The following is a 24420-nucleotide window of genomic DNA, read 5'->3' on the forward strand; positions in this document are numbered from 1 at the left end:
CTATGCCTAAGTGAGAGTGTCCAAGCATTATAGTCCGATTGCCTTGTTCGTTGTGTTGAGCGCCTCCCTCGAAGGACCCAAGAATGGGAAAAAGAGCGCTCATGTTTATCCCGAACACCCCAGCACTCGTGCCATGGGGGCAGAAGCCGACGACTCGTCATCTCCCAAATTTGATAAACAGCCGCACAAAAGGTAATATTTTAAATTCAAAAAGCATTGCTTAGCGCACATGAACAAGTTTTCAGCGCACAGGACAAAACGAGCGAGTTTACTGAAAAATTACATCCATGGAACATTCATCCGCCACAAGGCGGGCACCCTTCAGAACGCCCTCATAATACATCTCGGGCTTGCGATGCTCCTTGCCCGGCGGTGGCCCGTCCTTCACAAGCTTCTCAGCATCCAGCTTGCCCTAGTGCACCTTCGCACGGGCAAGCGCCCTACGGGCATCCTCGATGCATACGGAGCGCTTGATGACTTCGAGCCTTGGACAGGCCTCCACCAGCCGCCTCACTAGCCCGAAGTAGCTCCCAGGCATGAGGCCCTTCATGGCCTGTTCGGCCACCTTATGGAGCTCGACCAGCTATTTCAGCTGGTCGCTTAAGGGCACCGGGTGTTCGGCCTCAGCATACTGAGACCAGAACACCTTCTCCGTCGAGCTTCCCTCCTCGGCTCAGTAGAAGGCGGCGGCATCCGACACGCTACGGGGCAAGTCTGCGAATGCTCCTGGAGAGCTCCGGATTCGGATAAGTAACAAGTAATTCACTTTTACGTGCTTGCTTTGCATAAAGAATGCCTTACCCGCCGCTATCTTTTTTATTGCCTCAACCTCCTGGAGGGCCTTCTGGGCTTCGGCCTTGGCAGACTTGGCATCTTCAATGGCCCCGCGAGCTCAGACTCTCGCGTCTTCGAGTCAAGCTCCAAACTCTTGTTTTTTCATGAGAGCCCGGAGCTCTTGCCGCACCTCGCCAACCTGTGTCTCATGCTTCTCCCGCTCGGTGCGCTCCATGGCCGCCCTCTTCTCGGCCTCGGACAGCGCTTGCTTAAGGGTCGCCACCTCAGTTGTGGCCCCTACAATAGCCGCGTTAATCCTGTCACTTTTTGCAATTACACCTTTAACATATTTCAATAAGGTAATTCTTACCTTCCTTCTCCTCGAGCTGCTGCTTGGCTAGGCTGAGCTCTTGCTCGGACCGCTCAAGGTTCTGCTTCAGCGTGCCCACCTCCGTTGTCAGTGCGCCGGATGCTAGCAGCGAAGCCTGCATACGCATATTGACTTACTTTTGTTAGACTCCTGCGAATGTTATTAGATCCTCTATTCGGCTTTTCTTTCCGAACGCCGAACAGAGCATCAGGGGCTACTGTCTATGCGGTAATATTTTTACATATTCCTTACTTACCTCAAAGACTGTTAGAAGGCTGGCACAGGCTTCAGTCAGTCCGCTCTTGGCGGACTGAACCTTCTGGATCACCGCACTCATAATAGTGTGGTGCTCCTCGTCGATGGAGGCGCCGTTAAGCACCTCCAGCAAATTGTCTGGTGCCTCCGGTTGGACGGAGGTCACCGGCTCGGTAGGCTTGCTCCTCTTGGAAGGAGGCTGCCTACCGGAGTCCGGAACCGTTGAAGGTTCCGGCGCGGTGTCCGGCTCAAAGCCGGACTTAGAGCCCTTGGGGGTTCTATCCCCTTCACGCCTGGAGTCCGGGAGGTCGCCTTGCGGCGCCTCCAGGACCACCTCCTCCTGGCTTGGAACCTTTGGGACGCCACCTCGGCGTCGTCCATAGGGTGGGGGAGGTAGCCACCGGAAGCGAATTCACATCCGATGAATCCAGGGAGCCGCTCGATGACTCGTCGAGCCCGGCCTTGGGCGGACTGCATAGACATGTTCGACGTAAGGAAAAGTTGTGCAATGGGGGAATACTATGAATCACTCTGGTATCCGGATACTTACGATCTCGCCAGGGGCTTGGCCCTGTGCGGCCACTCCTCTTCGCCGTCATTGGCGTTGGTGGAGTAGTCCGGAGGAGGGGTCTTCCCCCTCTTGGAGCCTTCGGCCTCCCTAGTTGGGGCGGCCTTCCATTTCTTCCCTCCCCCCGTTGAAGGGGGAGAGGTCTCTTCTTCCTCCTCCTCGTCTTCATGGGAGGAGTGCGCCTTGGAGTCGTCGGATGATGAATCCGACACCTCCTGGCGCCGGGCACTCTTTCGAGTCCCCGTGGCCTTCTTCTTGGCCTTCTTCTCCGGCACCACGTAGGGTGCCGGAACCAGCAGCTTCGCCAAGCGAGCGTCCGCTGGGCCTTCGGGCAAAGGAGCTGGACAGTTGATCTGTCCGGACGTCTCCTGCCAATCCTGTCAAAGGTAATGGAGCTTAGATCCCGCATGGAGTCAAACTATGAAAGACTAATACCCTATAAAGGTAAAAACATCTTACCGCACAAGCGTGACCCTGCGTGCTGAATCCGCGATCCTCGGTAGCGGATGTCGGGGCCTCGGCGCCCTTGAAAAGCACCTTCCAGGCATCTTCGTACATCATGTCGAAGAGCCTGCTCAGAGTTCGGTGCCGCACCGGGTCGAACTCCCACAGGTTGAAAGCCCGTTGTTGACATGGGAGGATCCGGCGGATGAGCATAACCTGGACTACGTTGACAAGTTTGAGCTTCTTGTCCATCAGGGTTTGGACGCATGTTTGGAGTCCGGTCAGCTCTCCTTTTTTACCCCACGACAGGCCTGTCTCTTTCCAGGAGGCGAGCCGCGTAGGGGGTCCGGATCGGGACTCGGGGGCTGCGACCCATTCAGGGTCGCGTGGCTCGGTGATGTAAAACCACCCTCATTGCCACCCCTTTAGGGACTCCACGAAGGAGCCCTCGAGCCATAGGACGTTGGGCATCTTGCCCACCATGGCGCCTCCGCACTCCGCCTGGGTGCCGCGCACCACCTTCGGCTTGACATTGAAAGTCTTGAGCCATAGGCCAAAATGGGGGCGGATGCAGAAGAAAGCCTCGCACACGACGATAAACGCCGAGATGTTGAGGACAAAGTTCGGGGCCAGATCATGGAAATCCAGGCCATAGTAGAACATGAGCCCCCAGACAAATGGGTGGAGAGGGAAGCCCAGTCCGCGGAGGAAATGGGGGAGGAACACCACCCTCTCATGAGGCCTAGGGGTGGGGATGAGTTGCCCCTCTTCAAGAAGCCGGTGCTCAATGTCGTTAGACAAGTATCCGTCCTTCCTCAGTTTTTTGACGTGTCCCTCCGTGATGGAGGAGACCATCCACTTGCCTCCCGCTCCGGACATGGCTGGAGAAGGTTGAGGTGGGGTGTGCGGACTTGGGCGCTGGAGCTCGAGTGCGCGGAAATGGATAGGCAAAGGAGGAAGAAGGCATGGATGAAAAGGTGGATCCTTATCCCCTTATATGGGTGGACGCGACTATGCGTCCCCACCAGCCTGGCAAAACTCGCTTATCTCCCAAGCGCCGTAATCAATGGCGCGGTTGGGTTACCCACGCCCGTATCGATGAGAATCCTGGAATAAGGGGACACGATCTCTGCTTTGACAAGGCATGCCAAAGAAACCGCCTCGCTAAACGCGCTGAGGTGGGACAGTAAAACGATTCGAATAAAGACTTGGCCATGGTGTGATGTCACGCTACGGAATACGTGAGCAGATTAGATTTGTGTAAATATTATTCTCACTATGGCAACATGTGGAAACTTATTTTGCAGAGCCGGACACTACCTTTATGTTCAAAATCTTCTATGAAGTACTTGGAGAAGGAACCCGCCTTGCAATGTCGAAGACAATCTGCGCGCCGGACTCGTCGTCATTGAAGCCTGGTTCAGGGGCTATTGAGGGAGTCCTGGACTAGGGGGTGTCCGGATAGCCGGACTATACCTTCGGACGGACTCCTAGACTATGAAGATACAAGATTGAAGACTTCGTCCTGTGTCCGAAAGGGGCTTTCCTTGGCGTGGAAGGCAAGCTTGGCGATACGGATATGTAGATCTCCTACCATTGTAACCGACTCTGTGTAACCCTAGCCCTCTCCGGTGTCTATATAAACCGAAGGGTTTTAGTCCGTAGGACGAAAAACAATCATACCATAGGCTAGCTTCTAGGGTTTAGCCTCCTTGATCTCGTGGTAGATCTACTCTTGTACTACCCATATCATCAATATTAATCAAGCAGGACGTAGAGTTTTACCTCCATCAAGAGGGCCCAAATCTGGGTAAAACATTGTGTCCCCTGCCTCCTGTTACCATCCACCTAGACGCACAGTTCGGGACCCCCTACCCGAGATCCGCGGGTTTTGACACCGACAGGCATCCTCTTTGCACTCGAAGTAGTCATCATAGCCGACCACTCCCTCTCTAATACGGTTGAAAACATGCCTACTCATACGGAACCGGCGGCGGAATTTGTGATGTTTGAACAACGGGTTTGTTGTATCAAAGTAGTCCTTCCAGAGAAGGAAATGCCCGCTCTCTCGGATACGATTCAACGCCGGAAGGTGGCCCGGAATGGAGCCACGGAACAACGGCCGCTGGTTGTTGAGGTGGTGATGGACCAACACGGCAGCCAATATCTCCTCCTGCTCCTCGTCGGACGACGAATCGTCGGAGTCACAAAGAAAATTGTGGAAAAAGAATTCGTCGGCGGAGTCCATTTTCGTACCTTGGCAAACTGTCGAACAGCTTGCGGGCGTCGAAGAAGGAGACGACCGGCGAGGGGAGACGCGGCGCCCACAGACCAGCTAGATGCCCTGCCGGCGTCCGACGAGTGTGACGGCGTCCGACGAGCGTGCCGGTCGGATGTGGCGGGGGCGGCGAGGGCGGCGAGGCGTGTTCTTGGTCGCGGGCGGCTGTGCGGTGGGGGAAGCGGTGGCGGGAACCAGTTTGCTCCCCGGCGGCGGGCGACTGGGGGCAGGGGCGGCGTGCTGGGCGGATGTGGAGGCGGCGGCAGCTGGAAGAGTCGCCGACAAAAATGGGTGGCGGCGTCAGTGACGGAGGAGGCGGGGCGAGGGTTGCTTGTTGGCCGGGGGGTGAGAGGGGAGGCCAATGTGCCACAGATCAGCGGGCCCGGGAACATGAGTAGGCGAGCGCGCGCGTATCCGTCGCGTGTCCGCGCTGACGCAAATCAGGCTAAAAAATAGGCCGGAAATGGGTCGTCCGCGGACGAAAAACGGACGCGCGTCCGTTTGGGCCGGCGCGTTGGGTCGCCTTTTCTGTCCGCGCCGATCCAAACGGACGCCACGGATGAAATGGATCGCCTCATTGGAGTTACTCTTACATGCAATCGAGAGGAAACCAGACAAGTTCAAACTAAATTACGCGAGTTACCAGATGGAGATGGTGGCCTTGTACGCGCGGCCTCTCCCAGGCCGGCGTTACTTCCATCGCCGTTCAGTCTGTTGCCATCACCACTGGAGTCGTTGTTGTCATCCTTCCAGAGGCGGAAGAGCTCGTAGGGTCTGCAACAATCCTAACTAGTCGCCGCCCTACGGCTCACGGTGCAGTCGGCTTCCTTTGCCGCGGACGCCGTCTCCGTTCACCTGCCCTTGGCCTTGCCCTTCCACCGAGGAGAAGAGCAGTGCGCAGGGACTCGGCTAACCCGATTTGATGAGCTGGTCAGTGACTGGGCTGTCCGCTCGCGCGTTTGTGGACGATTTGGGGTGCCCGACCGTAGATGCTTTTACTCTTGCTAATGATTACACTATCATCAAGAAACTTTCCATCAAAAAATCGCCAACACAAGGATAAAGCCATTTGTTTGTGAACACAAGCCGTACACAGTTAAAAAAATGCACAAGGCCAATCGGGTGGTGCTACTGAAAGTCTGAAACACTATAGAAATTACAACGTTTATCAGGATAACGAGCAGTCCGATGCCCCTAATTAATACTCCACTAGCTATGGCAACAACTGGAATTTTTCGGAGGGACGCTCTTGTAGATAAGTATGCTGACAAGACATGATAATAGGAGCCAGCACAGTTCGATCACGAAAATCGTTCTAAGACTCGCCGGATCGAGCTTGACCAGCTTGTAATCCACGTAGATGATAAGGGCGACGCTGTAGCAGAACATAAGCCCGTGGATCCACTTGTTGAGTTCCTCGTAGGGCTCCGTCGTTGTCACGGCGACGAAATCGCCGTCGTCGGCGCCAGTCCTTTCCGGAGAGAAGCACTTGTAGGTGACTATGATGCTACAAAAGTATAATAGGAACCCGCACATATTGGCCACTGCGAACGTTCCAGGATTCTCCGTATCGAACTTGACCAGCATGTAATGTAAGTACATGACATACACGAAAACGTTGAAGTACATATACCGGCGGAACCACTTGTCCTGTTTCAAATAGGGCACCGTCGACGTCGGTGTCATGGCGACGTAATCGCCGGCATCGGGGTTCTCCACGTCGGCGCCCATCCTTCCTGCCCGATGCTTTGCAAGGCGGCTAGTGTAGCAGATCGCTTCTGTAGGTGTAGGGTTGGATAACCCTTGGACTTTGGCTATATATACCGGGATGCTTGGGCAGCTGATTTTTAGGAGTTTGTTTTCGTTTGTTGCAATTCGCAAGCACGTAAAAGGACGTGGTTGTTACGGGAAAATCTGGACTTACACGCTAATACGAGTACTATGTTCTGATTTGTCAAAGAAGACACGACTCCACGGCGCACAAGGTAACTCAATACACATTTGTGATGCCTAACATTCATGCATTAAGATTGGATGATTTTTTAGGGTAACTAAGATTGGATGATTTGCCATGTTTAACTTGGTGATAAGATGACTTGCTCCACTTTAGCTAGGGTTAGATTATTTGCCCTATTTTTCTTTAATTTTTGGATCATTTGCCCCGATCCGTATTCTAATAAAAACTTAACTATTTTAATTCAGAAAACAGATATGGAAAGACTTTTTTCCCTTTGGCAGTTTTGCAATTTGTCGGCCCATAATCTTCTCTCTACCTGGTTCCACCGACCCATCAATCTTCACCTCCATCCTTCATTCCCTGCGGCTCGTCCTGCTCGGCTACTGTTATAGAACCACTGAAGTGATAAACCTGTTGTATTGGCTCTCCTCCCTTTAACTCTCCTCTAAGGAAAGGTGGTTAGGATTTCTACCTCCCGTCAGCAACGCCGCCGATCTACCACGTCTCCTGTTACCTTAAGGCCATGGGTGCATGGTGGAGCCCGGCGCTTGCTGGCGTAAGGGTTCCATTTTCAAGTGTTTCTTCAAGTTTTGTTAGAGTTCGTCTCCTGCTCGGAAAGATGAGACGACGACTTCTTGAAGATGGAATAAGGTTCTCCTCGTCTAGCCCCCGTCCCGATGGTGCATCTATCATCGTCGAAGGGCGTGTGAAGGTGTGTCTCTGGCGGATCTCACAGGATTCGTTCGGCGGTTGTCTTTTGGTGGATTTGGTCGGATCTGGTGTTTGTTCGTCATTGTTCATTTGTCTTCAGGTTGGATCCTTCCGATCTTAGCTTCTCTTCATCAGCGGCGGTTGCTATCCTGGTGCGTTAGTTCTATGGGGCTTAGCACACGACTTCCTGACTGTCTACTACAACAAGTTGTGTCCGGCTCCGACGAGGAAGGGACGATGACGGCGGCGCACCTTCGACTCGCTTTAGTGCTTATAGTCGCCGCTATGTGGTCTAGGAATCTGGATGTAATTTTTTATTATTTTCAATGTCCATTGTACTGCCATGAAGATAAATATATTGAAAGTTTTTTTTAAGTGACAAACCAGCTGGAAACAAAGCCGCTTGCAGCTCGGCTCCCGCTGCTGATCGGAAGCCCAGCGGCTCCGGCTTTTGCTCGATGGCCCAGGGGCTTTTGCTCGGCTCCCGCTGCTGCTCAGTGGACCAGGTGCTTTTTTTATTTTTAGATAAAAGGCGAGAGCTCGATTTTATAGATAAAGCCACCAGACAGAGTCACAACCACCAGAAGGGAACCACATAAGTTTAACACAGTACGACTAAAAAGTATGGGTACAAGGCATTCAGCCCATCATGGCACGCAGGCCAGCCAAACGAGCAATCGAAACACTAAGGCGTTGTTTGGATAGCGGTGATTAGCGTTAGGATTATAGAAGACGAGTTTTTAGCTGATTTTTAGGAAACCCCGTTTTACGTTACGTTTTGTAAATAACGAGTTTATAGAAAGTTACGTTTGGATAGGAAAACAGAAAAACTGGTCGGTCATGTACCTTGTTTGGATACCCTCCTTTTCTCCTCCCATGACTCACTCTCACTTTCCCCAAATCAGCCACAATGGCGTCTTCCAAGTCTGTCGTCCTGCTGGTCCCCTCCGATTCCTCCTCCGCTCGCTGACACCGGTACTCCCCTGCTCTCGGCCGTGGATAAATCCGCGTGAGGACGTCGGCTAGTGCGCGCCTCCGGCCACGCCGGTTGCTGCTGGACTCCCCAACGCCGCTGCCCGCCTCCCCTCCCCTGGACGGCTAGGTCGCTAAGGCCTACTGTGCTTCGTCGGCCGTCAGCCAGCTCTATCCGTCGAGCAGTGCTGCTTCAGCTCAACGCACATGCCTGCCTCCCTAGAATGCCGGCGGTGCAGGCTGCACTATAACCAGCCCGTTTTACCACTAGATCTGTGGGGCGCCGGCGGCAGCAGGCAGCTGTAGCCCCCGCTCCCTGACCAACATGACCATGAGTAACAGCGGATGCAGAGGACAAGCTCGAGGATGGTGATTCAGAGGAGCAGGTATGTTTGATTTTTCTTTTTGCAAACTCTGTAGTTAACATGGTCTACCATGCACTTGCAGAGAGGAGCTATAATTATCTTTCTTTCATGGTCTGTATCATGCACTTGCCGACAGAAAAATACTTCATAAGTAACAGGCCTTAACAATTAGCTACATATACTGGAATTTGTATAATGGAACTTTGGAGGAGAGTGCTACTGTAGAAAGCAAAGTTAGAACTGGCAAGGTTCATGGTCTTTCTAAAAACAAGAAGTTTCAGGTGCGTTTGTAGCACTGAAAGCTGTCAAGCTTTGCACTTGGTACATTGTAGAATCTGGTGCGTAGGTAGAATCTAGTGCGTTTGTAGCACTGAAAGCTGTCAAGCTTTACATAAGAACACACCCATTTGAATAAAGTAGTTTATTTGTTGCTTCATTTGCTGAATAGATTGGTGAAAAATAACATTTCATCATGTAGCCGTAGATAGAGAGAGGGAGAGAGAGAGTTCATAAGCCTATAAAAGAATGGGGAGTTCATGAACATATAAAGAAATTTAAAGTTCTAACAATAATTATTCAAATACATCTCTAATTAAAGATGGAAATCAAATATTACGGCGTTTAATCATCTTGTTGTTGTCGGTTCACACGTCGTTGATGATTAGTCCACAATTGTTGAGCGATGCCAGCACGAACTCTCTCACCAGCAACTCGATCATCTTCTCTTGCTTGCCCACGAACTTGTTGATCACCATGGTCAACATTTTCTTGTGTTTCCCCATGCTCATAAAGCTCAAACAACTCATCAGGCTCATTAACCTTCCTTATGAAGTTGTGGATGATGCAACAAGCCATAACAATTTTAACTTGGGTTCTATATGGATAAGGAATTCCTCCTTTCCTACTTAGAATTGGAAAACGAGCTTTCAGAACACCAAAGGTTCGTTCCACAATGTTCCGCAGCTGTGCATGCACATGGTTGAACAAATCCTTCTCACCAGTATATCTCCGATTACATCCACGAAAAGAAGCAATATGATAGTGATCTTCGCGATATGGGGCAATAAATTTTGGAGTATTTGCATAGCCTGAATCAACAAGATAAAATTTGCCTGCACATGAGGTTTCATAGCACAGTCAGAATTTTTATTTATATTATAGATACACAAATAATTAATATATTTATAATTTTACCTTCAGGAACAACCAAACCCCCACTAGTAACAGCCCATCTTAGAACAGCTTGATCCGATGCAGAACCCTCCCATCCAGCAGCGACATAAGAGAATGTCATGTCAAATGACACTGTTGCCATTACATTTTGAGACGGATAACCATGCCTATTTCTGTAAGGAGTTTGCTTATCAAGCCTGATTTTCGCCTCAATGTGTGTCCCGTCAATTGCTCCTAGGCAGTTCTGGTGGGATTTTTTTTAGTCAAATAAGGATGTTCACATGTTGTGGACATTGTACTTATGAAAATCATATGTAAAAGGAGTATATTCTTCAAATAGAAATTATACCTTGAAATATGGGTAGAACCTTGCATCACCCAATATTTTGGATGGGACTTGATTGCTTGGATCTATTATGCAAACATCACGCAAACCATTTATGGCGTCTAAAACTTTGTTGAAGTGTCGGCTGATTGGTTCGCCAGAATGCTGATATCTATCTTGCATGACACGGTTTCTAACATTGTGACCAATTGTATGTAAAAACATGAGTAGTTGTTCATCCACTGTCATTCGATTTGTATCCTTAAGTAACTTTCTCTCGCACAAAGCATCCCGCAACAAGAAGAATGTGTGCTTCTCAAGACGAATTAGTTCATAAAATCTAACTGGATGTCCCTCTAACAGCTCTATTGTTTTCTGAGCACCAGTTAATATAGAGGTGTTACGAGTTGTTTTGAATAACCTTGTAAACAACACATCACGAAACAAGGACACTGCAGAAATGTTGTTAATAAGCACTTGCTCAGAGTCAGAAAGTTCATCATCTGGCACATCCAAGCTGTTCATAGTTCCCTGCACAATATACACTATTGATATCATCTCAGGATATTTGTTAAATATATCAGTGCTGAACCATCAAATGAACAATATAAAATTGAAAAAGAATGTTCATTATTTCACACAAGCTGATAAAACATAATGGAAATTGTTTTTTGAATCTACGACAACGACTGAAATAAAATACTATGGTCAATGGTGTATTACAAAAATTCTAAGGATCAAGAATCCAAAGCTTCCGCGTCTCATCATCCATCTCAATGAATATGGCCCGTTTATCACCATCTGTAAATGCCTTGACCACTTTTAGTTTCTCTTTGGGATCTAGATTACTCATACTATTTAATATTGCCATACATGATTTAACCAAGTAAGCTTCATTTTGTTGTGCTACTGTTTTCTTCGCTTCAGCAATGCTAAGTGATGCATCTGCAAGGCGGTCAATTGCTGATATGGCATCGTCGGCTGTCCGTTTTTGCCCTCTTCCAGTTTCTTTTGATCCACTTCCAGTGGACTTCTTTTTTTCTTGCTCAATGGTAGTTGACTTCTTCATGAAGACACCAGGGGAAGTATTGTTTTCATCAGAATCAATCTCATGAACTTCAACATCCATATTGAGATCAATCTGTGAAGATTTGCTTGTACATGCAGCATCTTTTCCTTTGTTAGATACAGCACCAGCTCCAGATGCTGTTGAAGTAGCACATATGGCTTGAAGATCTACCCAACTAGGCCACACCTTATCTCAATATTCCTGTAGTGACTTATCCTTCTGCAAGTTGTTTAGTTTTTGGTTAATACTATGATATGAGAACTTCATATGGATTCTACTCGCAAATCCTTGCCTTAATTAGTTCTTCCCAAATTTCTTCTGAAGCTTTTATCATTTTATCATCATCGTCCCAACCAAATCCTGTGAGTTTTAGAAGTCTGTCCATGGTACTGTAGCAACTCCTGTAGTACTTATGACGATTTTTCAGTTGTTGTAATTCAAGTTTCTCTACCCTTGAATCGTTGAATTGTCCTAAGATATCACGCCATGCTTTCTTTGTGTAACCTGTTCCTTCTTTTCCTCCCTGTAGACTTTGATCTTTCAATATATTGAGTAGTATTTTGTCCTCTGAAGATTTCCATACATGGCGCTTAGCTTTATCTATGTTTTCCTTCCTAATTATTTTGTCCTTCTCATCATCCATATTTTTCTACAGGGAGATACAAGAAGAAATAATGCAAGATGAGTCATTTTGTTCATTACGATAAATCTACGAAGTGGAAGAAAATGAGCATGCCTCTAATATTTCGATCTTTTGAGGGGTAATCCTGTGGTCGTTGTACACAAATGGGAGTCTAGGAGTGAACTAATATTTTGTTCAAAGTGTGACTGGACACTTCAATTTTTGTCGCATGTTCGCCTAATGGGATGTTCCCTGACCAGTTACTTTGCTGGGTTGCAGCCAAGATCTCAAGCATGAAGTTCATTTACTATAAAGCTGGGCTAGGTTTCCCCACTTATTGCCGCAACTTCACATTGGACATCACAAGGTACTCTGATCTTCATTTGCTTACTTCATAGCTCTTACCATACACTATATAATATGGATAGATATGATTGATACTTATGCAAAATTATCCTTATACTATGATTTAAACTGTATCCTTCTCATGAAAAACTAACTACTGCACTTGGATATATATACTGATTGACAATATTATTGTGGTTCGGTGTTGGATTATTTTAATATGTATGTAGAGCACCCTGATTCTCGTATGTACCATAAATTCATATTTAGGAATTACCAGGTTATTGGATCTTGTATAATCTAGGAATTGCCTAAATAAAATTATCAGGGGTTGTATGGAAAATAGGGTTCGCTGCCAATAGAATTAATTCAATGAACAGTAGCATGAACGTATTTACAAAAACAATTCGTATTGCAGAATTTTGTAACTCTAGATGGTTTATCTTACCGTGTAGGATGGGTGAAGCCACGAATCCTGATTGAAGACCGGAAGATGATGATGATAACAAGAGCTCGATGGAGGTGTGCAGTCCTATTGAAGATGGCCAAGTTCAGATCCAAAGGCGATGTATTCCATCCAGTGCCTGTGGCCGGGGATCGCATCCAGCATGTGCGATCTGTGTGGAGAACGCACCCTGCGGCCAACAAAATCCTGTTATATAGGCAATGGAAAAAGGCGGGAGGTGAGTCGCAGAAAGAAAAATTGGCGCCAATGTGGTTGTTCAGGAAAGGGCGGAGGCGGAGATGGACAGTTGCGATCTGTATTTGTTAATCGCGTTTGTGGAAAAACGACTAATACTCGTTTTCCCACAAACCTGGAATTCTGGGCCTTTGTGAAACGAGTTTCCTATATGCATGGGTTAGTTGGAGGAGCCAAACAAGATTTTGTACAGTTAGGCCGTTTTTCTGGCTTATGGAGATCCCGATCTGTATGTTCCCCTTATCCAAACAACGCCTAAGAGACCGTCCTCCTGGACCGCCGCAGTAGAGAAGAAGCCGTAGATTTCATTTTGGATAGCATATTGTCGAACGCCTCAAGGTCCCCATCCTTAGTCAATGATCTCCACTGCTGCAAAAAGACATTAGCTTTAAATAAGCAACTCACAGGGTTAGCCGGGAAAATATGTTCAATAGTGAACTTGTTTCTAATAGTCCAAAGCGCCCAACAGATCGCTGCCCAGCCCACCATGAAAACCCGCTTAGACCGGCCTGCTAGAGAATTGATACATCGCCAAAGATCCGCAAAAGAGGAAGGGTTCCAAGAAACATGAAGCCAAAGTCTAATGCAACTCCAAATGAATTTTGCCAAAGAGCACTGGAAGAAGATATGTTCTGTATCCTCTAGGGCGCCACACAGATGACAACTATCAGAACCCGGCCCATTCCTCTTTTTAATCTGGTCAGCCGCATGAAGTTTGCGACGAAGAGCTTGCCAAAGGAAGATTTTGATCTTAGGAGGTATGCGGGCAGACCAAATAAGTTTAAACTTGTCAGTGCGAACACCAGCGATGAGATGCGAATACACCGACTTAACAGAAAAATGCCCCGAAGGGGAGTGGGGCCAAAAAACGGAGTCCTCTTCCTCCGAGAGCAGGGGGAAGCAGGCAGTAAGGCGGTGCCAATCTTCCAACTCCGCAGGGGAAAGAGAGCGCCAGAAATCTAAAACCCAACCCTGAGCCGAGAGCTCAGAGATAGAGATCTCAGGGTTAGCACAAAATGAAAACAAAGTCGGGTAAGCCACCGCAAGAGTAGAGTCCCCAACCCACCAATCTAACCAAAAACACGTAGATTTGCCATTACGGACAACGAATTTCACCAGGGACCGGAAGATCGGTCTAATACTAACGAGCTGGTGCCAAAATTGAGAGCCACCAGAAGAGGAAGCGAACATAGGACTCGAGAAGGGAAAATATTTAGCTTTGAGAAGGTTAAGCCAAGCAGGACGTTCATCAAGGGCCATAATCTTCCACCACCATTTTAACAAGAGGCACTTATTCATGATTCTAGTGTTAATGATGCCAAGGCCCCCTTGTGTTTAGGTCTGCAAATGAGGTCCCACTTGACCATCCTATATTTGCGTTTGTTATCGGAGGAATTCCAGTAAAAGGCACCCCTGTGCTTGTCGAAGCCCGCGTGTGTCCCTTCAGACAGAAGATAGAAGCCCATTAGAAACATCGGGAGAGAGGAAAGGCGGGAGTTGGTAAGGGCGACCTTGCCCGCCTGAGGATTATAGCGACCTCGCCACGGCAAAACTCTATTGCCAACTTTAGTAACAGCCGGGGCAAACTCTTTGGCCAAAAGCTTAAGCGGGGAGATAGGTAAGCCCAAGTATTTGAGAGGAAAGGATCCTGGCGAGCAGTTCAAGAGATTGGCGACCCTCTGCGCTTCCGAGGCAGATACCCCAGTCACAATGACCTCGCTTTTAGAAAAATTGATTTTAAGGGCCGACAAGGCTTCAAAGCAGAGAAGAAGAAATTTCAGATTCGTGATGGAATTATCATTAAGTTCAACCAAAATGATGGTGTCGTCCACGTACTGAAGGTGAGAGATGCCATTAGGAATAAGATGGGAGCTAACCGGCGAGATGTGACCAGCAGCCGCAGCCCGAGACAGAATATAAGATAAAGCATCAGCCACAAAATTGAAAAGCAAGGGGGACGCCGGATCTCCTTGCCTCAGGCCCCTACCGTTGGCAAAGAAATTACTGGTATGGCCATTGACAGCCACCGCCGTGTGCCCACCAGTGACAAGTTGCATCATACAGTGAACCACGGCACCATCGAAGCCCTTGGCCAACAGAACTTGGCGAAGAAAACCCCAGCTGACTGAGCCATACGCCTTTTCGAAATCAAGTTTAAGGACCACAGCCTTGGTGTTCTTACAGTGAAGGTCATGAATTATCTCATGAAGGCAAAGCACCCCATCCAGAATGAATCTCCCCTTAATGAACGCGGATTGGAAAGGGCTAATAACCCGATGGGCGATCGGAGAAATTCTAGTAGCCATCCCCTTGGCAGGAATCTTAGCAAAATTGTTAATCAAAGCAATGGGTCTAAATTGGGAGATCAAGTCAGCGCCTTTAACTTTAGGAATGAGGGTGAGAACTGCGTAGTTAAGTCTTGAGATGTCAACAGTCGCCAACCAAAAACCTTGAGATATAGCCATAATTAGGCCCTTTAGCTGAGGCCAGAATTGCCGGAAGAAAGGAATGGAAAAGCCGTCAGGCCCAGAAGCCGCATTCGGGTTGGCAGAACGGACCGTCTCAAAAATTTCCTCTTCCGTGGGAGGGATCAGCAAACTCTCATTGTCAGCGACCGAAAGCTGGTCCAGAGGAGACCAAAAGGGCGAGGCCAAATTAATGCCTAGAACGGGTTTAACAGCTAGGAGGTTAGAGAAAAAATCAACCACATGACGCATAATCACCGAGGGGTCAGAGACCCTGACGCTGTCGATCGTAAGGCTATCAATAATGCATCTTCGGCGTCTGCCGTTAGCAATCGCAAAGAAATAGGACATAGGAGAGTCACCCTTTAAGGTCCAGTTGATAGTACCACGCTGTTTCTAGTACACTTCCTCTTGCCTATGAATGCCCAGCAGCGCCTGAGGGAGTCCTGGATTAGGGGGTGTTCGGGTAGCCGGACTATACCTTCAGCCGGACTCCTGGACTATGAAGATACAAGATTAAAGACTTCGTCCCGTGTCCGGATGGGACTTTCCTTGGCGTGGAAGGCAAGCTTGGCGATGCGGATATTCAAGATCTCCTACCATTGTAACCGACTCTGTGTAACCCTAACCCTATCCGGTGTCTATATAAACCGGAGGGTTGTAGTCCGTAGGCAATCAACTCCATATACAACAATCATACCGTAGGCTAGCTTCTAGGGTTTAGCCTCCTTGATCTCGTGGTAGATCTACTCTTGTACTACCCATATCATCAATATTAATCAAGCAGGACGTAGGGTTTTACCTCCATCAAGAGGGCCCGAACCTGGGTAAAACATCGTGTTCCCTGCCTCCTGTTACCATCTGGCCTAGACGCACAGTTCGGGACCCCCTACCCGAGATCTGCCGGTTTTGACACCGACATTGGTGCTTTCATTGAGAGTTCCTCTGTGTCGTCTCCTTTAGGCCTGATGGCTCCTTTGATCATCAACAACGATATGGTCCAGGGTGAGACTTTTCTCCCCGGACAGATCTTCGTCTTCGGCGGCTTCGCTCTGCGGGCCAATTCGCTCGGCCACCTGGAGCAGATCGAAAGCTACGCCCCTGGCCATCAAGTCAGGTTTGGAAGCTTAAACTACACGGCTGACATCCGCGGAGACTTGATCTTCGATGGGTTCGAGCCACGGCCAAGCGCGCCGCACTATCTCGAGGGGCATGACCTAGCTCTGCCTCCGGACAGTGTCCTGGAGGCCGCACACGCATCGGTGTCGACCCCTAACTCGGAGCCTATTGCGCCAATTGAGGATGAGCGGTTGGACGTCACCTCGGGGGCTTCGATCTCAAAGGCGATCGAGCCGAACGCTAGCCCCGCACTCTGCATGATCCGTGACTCCGAGGATCCGGACTCCTTTCCGAACTCCGAACCCCCCGCGCCCCTGCCGATCGAATCCGATTGGGCGCCGATAATAGAGTTCACCGCCGCAGACATCTTTCAGCACTCGCCTTGTGGCGATATCCTGAACTCTCTCAAGTCTCTCTCCTTATCAGGAGAGCCCTGGCCGAACTACGGTCAACGAGGATGGGATACGGACGATGAAGAAATTCAAAGCCCACCCACCACCCACTTGGTAGCCACTGTCGACAATTTAAACGACGTGCTCAACTTCGACTCCGGAGACATCGACAGCATGGATGACGATGCAGGAGATACCGACGAACCAACGCCCATAGGGCATTGGACAGCCACCTCATCTCACGATGTGTACATGGTGGATACCCCTAAAGGAAGCGACAACAAGGAAAAAGGGGATGGGACGGGAGATCGACCCCCCGAAAAGCAATCAAAGCGTCGGCGTAAACGCCGACCCAAGCCCCGCCTCGACAAAAACCCAGCCATAGAGCAGGACGAGCCGGTAGACGACGAGCAGGCCTTAGAGCAACCGTCCGAACAGGGCAACACGGATAGAGAAACCGAACATCCCTCCTCCGGCGAAAACGGCATTCCGGATGACCTCACGCCGAATAAACCTATGGAGCAGAAGAATCTCCACGAGAGGCTCGTTGCAACTGCACGCAGCCTAAAAAAGCAGAAGCGGAAACTAAAAACAGCGGAAGATGCACTCCGGATTAGATGGAGCAAAGTAATCAATACCACAGATAAGTACGGCGACAGTCGCCGCACTAAAAGCTATCCGAAAAGAAAGCTACTGCCTGAATTCGACGAAGAGGCCCTAGAGCCCTCGCATTCAAAAAATGAAAAAGCCACACGGTCGGATAGACGACCCCATAAAGCGGCAAGCGGCGCCGCACCTAAATCGGCATGCGACCCACTTAAGGACTCGCATCATGGCCCAGTCAGGTCCATTTATGGGCCAAGAAAGCAAGCTCTCGTAAGCAACGCTATGAAGCCATCATCAGAATCCGGCACACCCAAATACAGGGGCGCCGCACACCCCCTATGTTTCACCGATGAGGTCCTGGACTATGAATTCCCAGAGGGATTCAAACCCGTAAACATAGAGGCATATGATGGAACAACAGACCCTGGAGTTTGGATCGAGGATTATATCCTCCACATACACATGGCTAGAGGAGATGATCTCCACGCCATAAAATATCTACCCCTTAAGCTTAAAGGGCCAGCCCGGCATTGGCTTAAAAGCCTCCCCGAAAACACAATTGGAAACTGGGAAGAGCTCGAGGATGCTTTCCGAGCAAACTTTCAAGGGACCTATGTCCGCCCTCCGGATGCAGACGATCTTAGTCACATAACTCAACAACCCGGAGAATCAGCTCGGCAGTTCTAGAATAGATTCCTCACTAAAAAGAATCAGATAGTCAACTGTCTGGACGCCGAAGCCTTAGCAGCTTTCAGGCATAACGTCCGAGACGAATGGCTCGCCAGACACCTCGGACAAGAAAAGCCAAGAACAATGGCCGCACTAACAAGCCTCATGACCCGCTTTTGTGCAGGGGAGGACGGCTGGTTGGCAAGGTGCAGCCCCAGCAACCCAAGTACATCCGAAACTAGGGATGGAAACAGAAAACTGCGACGCAACAAGGACCGTCGCTGGACTAAGGACAAAAGTCCGAAGAGCACGGCAGTCAATGCCGGATTCAAAGGCTCACGACAAAATCAGGAAAAATCGCCCCCTAGGATAACAGGGACGATCCATCCAACCTAAATAAAGTCCTGGACAGGATATGCCAGATACACAGTACTCCCGGGAAGCCTGCTAACCATACCCACAGAGACTGTTGGGTTTTCAAACAATCCGGCAGACTCAACGCCGAACACAAGGGGCTCGACACACCAAGCGAAGACGAGGACGAACCCCAAAAGCAGAGCACCAGGAAACAAAAGAACTTCCCACAAGAAGTAAAAACAGTGAACTCACTTCACATAACAAAACGTGCGGCGCCCGTGAAGGTACGCACCACATGGCCCATCCCCAAAGGGTCCTGCCACTGGTTGTCAAAACCGATCATCTTTGATCAGCTAGATTATTCTAGGAATATCAAGAATGTAGGCTGGACTGCCTTGATACTCGATCCAATAATTGGCGGACTCCAGTTTTCAAATGTCCTTATGGACGGCGGCAGTGGACTAAACCTGATATATCAGGATACAATCCAGCACATGGGGATAAACCCAGCAAGAATCCGCCGCAGCAAAACCTCCTTTCAAGGGGTAATACCTGGTCCGGACACCCATTCTATGGGTTTTCTCCGGCTCGAAGTCATATTCGGCTCTGCCGATAACCTCCGCCGTGAAAAGCTGACCTTCCATATCGTCCCGTTCTCAAGTCGCTATCAAGCACTACTGGGACGCGAAGCTTTCGCTCGCTTTAACGCAATACCGCATTATGCATCTCTTACGCTTAAGATGCCCGGTCCATGAGGCATCATCTCTTTTAAGGGAAAGCACTAAAGTGCGCCTCCCCAAGCGGAGGACTGTGCGGCCGCTTTGACAGCCCCACAGCAAAATGGCCTCACCGGCCAAAAAAATCTTCGAAATAGGTCATTCAAGACCACGAACGGGGATAGACGAGTTCGGTGCAAAATCATCATTGATGCAGGCCTAGAAGCCATATACCCCCGCACTAGGGGCTCCAAGCATATACAATAAGAGACAATAAAGCTCAATCTTATATATCTTACTTTATACTTTGCTTATTTTAAACTTTTTCGGCACGACCCGTTTTCAACTCAGTTCCTCTCTTTTACAGATGAACGTCGTGCGGCGCCCGTCCAGGATACGGCACAACGGAGACACAGGCGCAGACGTGCAGTAGGGACCCGTCCTAAAGGATTCTTTTCAGATTAAGACCCTGCGTAAACCTTTTTTACTGTCTCTTGTTGCTACACATCCCCTGGTTTTTTCTTTCTGATATAACCAAGGAGGAGGCTGGCGTCTTGGCATGTGGCCACGTCAGAATTTTTGCACGTACCTGGACACTAGGGGCTTTTTTAATAAAGAGTGTTGTTTCGCCCGCACTCATAAAGACCGAACACCTTAGGGAGTGTTCGGCGTCGCGAGTTTTGGCATTATATGCATCAGCTCCGAATCATGTCTTTGGTCAAATGTTGGGTTGCCCGGCTCCTGAGTTCGGCTACCTTACGTTCCGCTCTATCGGCTAAGGTAGCATCAGGAGAACTACTGCGATTGTGCCCCGGTTCGGCCGAGCGAACACCTCAGTAGAGAAAGCCGAAAACTGACTGTCATGATGTAGCGTGAGACAGGTCAGCCACTCGATGACCTATCGGAATCTATCGGATTCCTCCGCTTTAACGAAGGGCCGCTTCCCGGTCAGGCACATACGCGCCCCGAACTCGGACGAGCGCAGTTGCCACCAAGGGGCTACCTAAATAGTCTCACTGTCAAACTCCTATGGCTAAGTGAAAGTGTTAAAGCATTATAGTCCGGTTGCCTGGCCCGCTGCGCTATCACCTCCTTTGTAGGACCAAGACGTTGGGTTAAGTGTGAAAATGCGTCTTCTGCGAGCACCCCCGCACTATGTGCGTGGGGGCTGAAGCCAACGACTGCCATCTTTCAGATTCTGTATATATATATATATATATCTCTTAAAACGGCCGCACAGGAGGTGTTCCCAATACTTGGAGGCACAAGTATAAAAAAGACCACTACGGTTTATCAAAATATTACTTTATAATTACATATGCTATCATAACATAGCATCTTTCGGGCACTGCGTCTCTATTACACGAGCGCCTTCAAGAACTTCCTGAAAAATAGTGCTCGGAGGGTACTCGGCTTTTGTCCGAATCTCGGGACGCAACAACGGTGGTCTCCATCTCTGCCCAGTATGTCTTAACACGGGCAAGAGCCATCCTAGCGCCCTCTATGCATGCTGACCTCTTCATTGCATTTATACACGGCACCGCGTCAAGGAATTGCTGCACCAAGCTGAAATAACTCTTCGGCTCCGATCTCCCCGGCCACAGGTGACCCATGACGTACTTCATGGCGAGTCCAGACAACCTATTCAGTTCGGCCCATTGAGCCAAATGATCATCCACTGCCAGTGGACGCTCTGGATTGTGAAACTGCGACCAGAAAAGCTTTTCCACTTCGCGATCTTTCTGATCTCGAAAGTGTTCGGTCGCATCAGCAGCACTCGCTTCCAAGTCCAGATAGGTATCCTCCACACTCCACATCCGGTCCAACGGAGCAAACTTCGGATCACAAAATTTCCTTCGCAGCATAAAGGGCTTTCCAGCCGCAATCTGTTCGGCCTGTCGTAGCTCCTCCTTCGCAGCTCTCATCGCAGAGCGCGCGTCCTTGGCATTGGCAACGGCCTTCTTTAAGTCCGTCTGTTTCGCCTGGCCTTCTTTTTCAAGAAGTCTGCAACGGTCTGTAGCGCTTTTTAACTTTTCGGCCATCTCTTCTTTGCTTCGGCAATGAGCAGCCTGTTCGGCTCTTAGCTCTTCAAGGGCTTTCCTGGTGGCCGCATCACTTTCGCTGGCTTGTTCTTTAGCTCGGGCAAGTTCTGCCCTAAGACTCTCCACGGCGGCCGCACCATCTGCGTCAAGCACACACATCGTAAGACACAGGCATAAAACTGTTCTTACCTGATGCCGCCCGAGGAATTACATACCTTGAGCCTCATCAAGCTGCTTATCGACAAGCGTGATGTCGGCATCTGCCACTTCCAGTTGCCGCTTTAGTTGGGCAAAATCGTCAGTTCGGCTCGATTCCGGACACCCTGCCGCCTACATTCAAAGGCGACATCTTAGACCTGGGATTATGATCCTCCGCATGCCGTCATTTCTTGACGACGCGCAGAGTCTCAGGGGCTACTATCTACACAGGGCGCATCTTATTCATGCGCAACTGACCAAAGTATACATTATTTAATGTACCTCGAAACCCGTCAGTAAACTTTTGACGGCCTCATACAATCCGCTCTCTACGGATGAAATCCTTTCAATCACCGTGCCCATCAATGCGCGGTGCTCCTCTGAGATAGAAGCTCGCCCCAGCAAAATCTTTAGCTCCTCCGGCCGAGCACCAGACGGTGCCGGGCTCGTCCCATGACCTCTTTCGAAGGCCGGACGCGGAGAACCTCAGGGGGCCGCATAGCCACCTTCCGCCCCTGCCGGATTTGGAGAAACCCTCCGTGACGACACCTCAGGGTCGCCCGCCTCGCTAGGCGGCACGGCAGGGGGAGGCGTCCCACTCTCCATCGTCTCCGGAAGGAGATCCCCCGAAGACGAGCTCTGCTGAGAAGGGCTGAGGTCCGAGCTACAAGATAAAGGTTTGGTTAATCTTCTCAGATATAAATCAAGGACTTCCCTCATCCCTCAAAAGGAAAATCTTTTCTCCACTTATGGCTCGCTGGAGGGCTGATCCCCTTGAGGGCGTAGTTCGGCCGAGGAACTCCCCGGCGTCGGACCCTCTGACGAGGATTTTCTCCCCCGTTTTGAGGCCATGGTTTCCGGGTCGTCAGAGCCAGCTCTCTTCTTCCCCTTAGGAGAGGAATTGTCGGTTCCTCCCTTCGGAGAAGCCTCCTTCGAGGAGGCCATAGCTTCCTTGTCCTCTCCCTCCAAAGGCATTATCTCCAGCATCCTGACCAGCACGGGATCCGGCCTGGTTTCAGGAAGGGGAGCCGGACACCTGATCAGCTTCGCCTTCGCTATCCACTCCTGTTTAAAAGGACGGCTCTTTTAGGGGCAAGTTTATGACAATTATACGGATAGAAGGTCCGGGCACAAGGTTGCTTACTTGAGTATCCGGGCGATTGCAGCTTAGGCCTGTGTCCTCGGTTAAATCCGGACACATCTCTTGTGATCCAAAGAGCAGTCTATACATCTCCGCGGGCGTTGCGCCCATAAAGTTCTGGAGAGCTCGCGGTCCCTCTGGATTAAACTCCCACAGGTGAAGGGGGCGACGTTTGCCGGGCAATATTCGGCGAATCAGCATGACCTGCGTCACCTTGACCAAGCTGAGGCCTCCTTCCAAGAGATCCTTAATTCGGCCCTGCAACAGGGCACGTCTTTGGGCAAACCCCAATCTAACCCTCTGTTAACCCATGACGCTAGCCGTGGTGGGGGACCCGAGCGAAAGGCAGGAAGCGCCACCCACTTGGTGCTCCGGGAAGCGGTGATATAAAACCACTCTCGTTGCCACAAGCCTAGCTCCTCTTGAAAAGAGCCCTCGGGCCATGGAGCATCAGCATTTTTGCTTATAACAGCGCCTCCGCACTCTGCGTGCCGTCCCTTGATCATCTTCGGCTCCACTTTGAAAGTCTTGAGCCATAATCCGAAGTGAGGGGTAACATGGAGGAACGCTTCGCATACAACGATAAACGAGGAGATATGGAGGATGGACTCCGGAGCTAAGTCGTGGAATTCCAGCCCGTAATAAAACAGCAGTCCCCTCACAAAGGGGTCCATCGGGAAGCCTAACCCCTGAAGGAAGTGAGACACGAACACTACGCTCTCACCGGGCTGGGGACTGGGGATAGCCTGCCTTTGAGCAGGCAACCTGTGCGAAATTTCGGCGGTCAAGAACTTAGCCTCTCTCAACTTTAGCACGTCCTCCTCCGTGACGGAGGAGGGTATCCATCGGCCTTGAAGTTCGGAACCGGACATTGTCGAAGGTCTGAGGCGCCTGGAATCTAGAGCCTAGGGTGTTGGAACTCGAGGCGACGGGAGAACTTGTTTTGGGATTGGAGAAAAGGAGTAAGGCCCTGATCTCTTTATAAGAGGTTGAATACCAGGAGCCCTCCCCGTAACCGTTTGGGACTCGCCTTTAATCGAGAAAACATGCTAACGGGCATGATTGGGTTACCCACGTCCGTATTGATGAGAATCCCGTAAAAGGGGGGCACACGATCTCTGCTTTGACAAGACGTGCCAAGGAAACCGCCTCGCAAAACACGCTGAGGTGGAAAAGTGAAAACGATTCGAGTAAAGGACTTGGCCGTAGTGTGATGACACACTGCGGAATACGTCAGCAGTTTTGATTTGTGTTAATATTATTCTCTCTATGGCGATATGTGGAGGCTTATTTTGCAGAGCCGGACATTACTCTTGGTGTTTACAATCTTCTATGAAGGACTTGGAGGAGGAACCCGCCTTGCAATGCCGAAGACAATTTGTGCGCCGGACTCGTCGTCATTGAAGCCTGGTTCAGGGGCTACTGAGGGAGTCTTGGATTAGGGGGTGTTCGGGTAGCCGGACTATACCTTCAGCCGGACTCCTGGACTATGAAGATACAAGATTAAAGACTTCGTCCCGTCCGGATGGGACTTTCCTTGGCGTGGAAGGCAAGCTTGGCGATGCGGATATTCAAGATCTCCTACCATTGTAACCGACTCTGTGTAACCCTAACCCTATGCGGTGTCTATATAAACCGGAGGGTTGTAGTCCGTAGGCAATCAACTACCATATACAACAATCATACCGTAGGCTAGCTTCTAGGGTTTAGCCTCCTTGATCTCGTGGTAGATCTACTCTTGTACTACCCATATCATCAATATTAATCAAGCAGGACGTAGGGTTTTA

General features: G+C 49.7%; 1 long non-coding RNA gene across 2 annotated transcripts; it reads left to right on the plus strand.

The window, feature by feature from the left end:
• Positions 1–8243: 8243 nt before the first annotated feature.
• LOC125545315 lies at positions 8244–13109 on the plus strand. 2 transcript variants are annotated; one of them, XR_007299987.1, is made up of 4 exons: positions 8244–8715; positions 11917–12022; positions 12163–12250; positions 12684–13109. It is a non-coding gene; the product is annotated as an uncharacterized LOC125545315 (long non-coding RNA). The 2 variants fall into 2 exon arrangements; XR_007299986.1 differs by lacking the exons at positions 8244–8715; positions 11917–12022 and having other exon boundaries at positions 12029–12250.
• Positions 13110–24420: the final 11311 nt, after the last annotated feature.

The sequence above is a fragment of the Triticum urartu genome, chromosome 3 (assembly GCF_003073215.2).
Source record: "Triticum urartu cultivar G1812 chromosome 3, Tu2.1, whole genome shotgun sequence".
Lineage (NCBI taxonomy): Eukaryota > Viridiplantae > Streptophyta > Magnoliopsida > Poales > Poaceae > Triticum > Triticum urartu.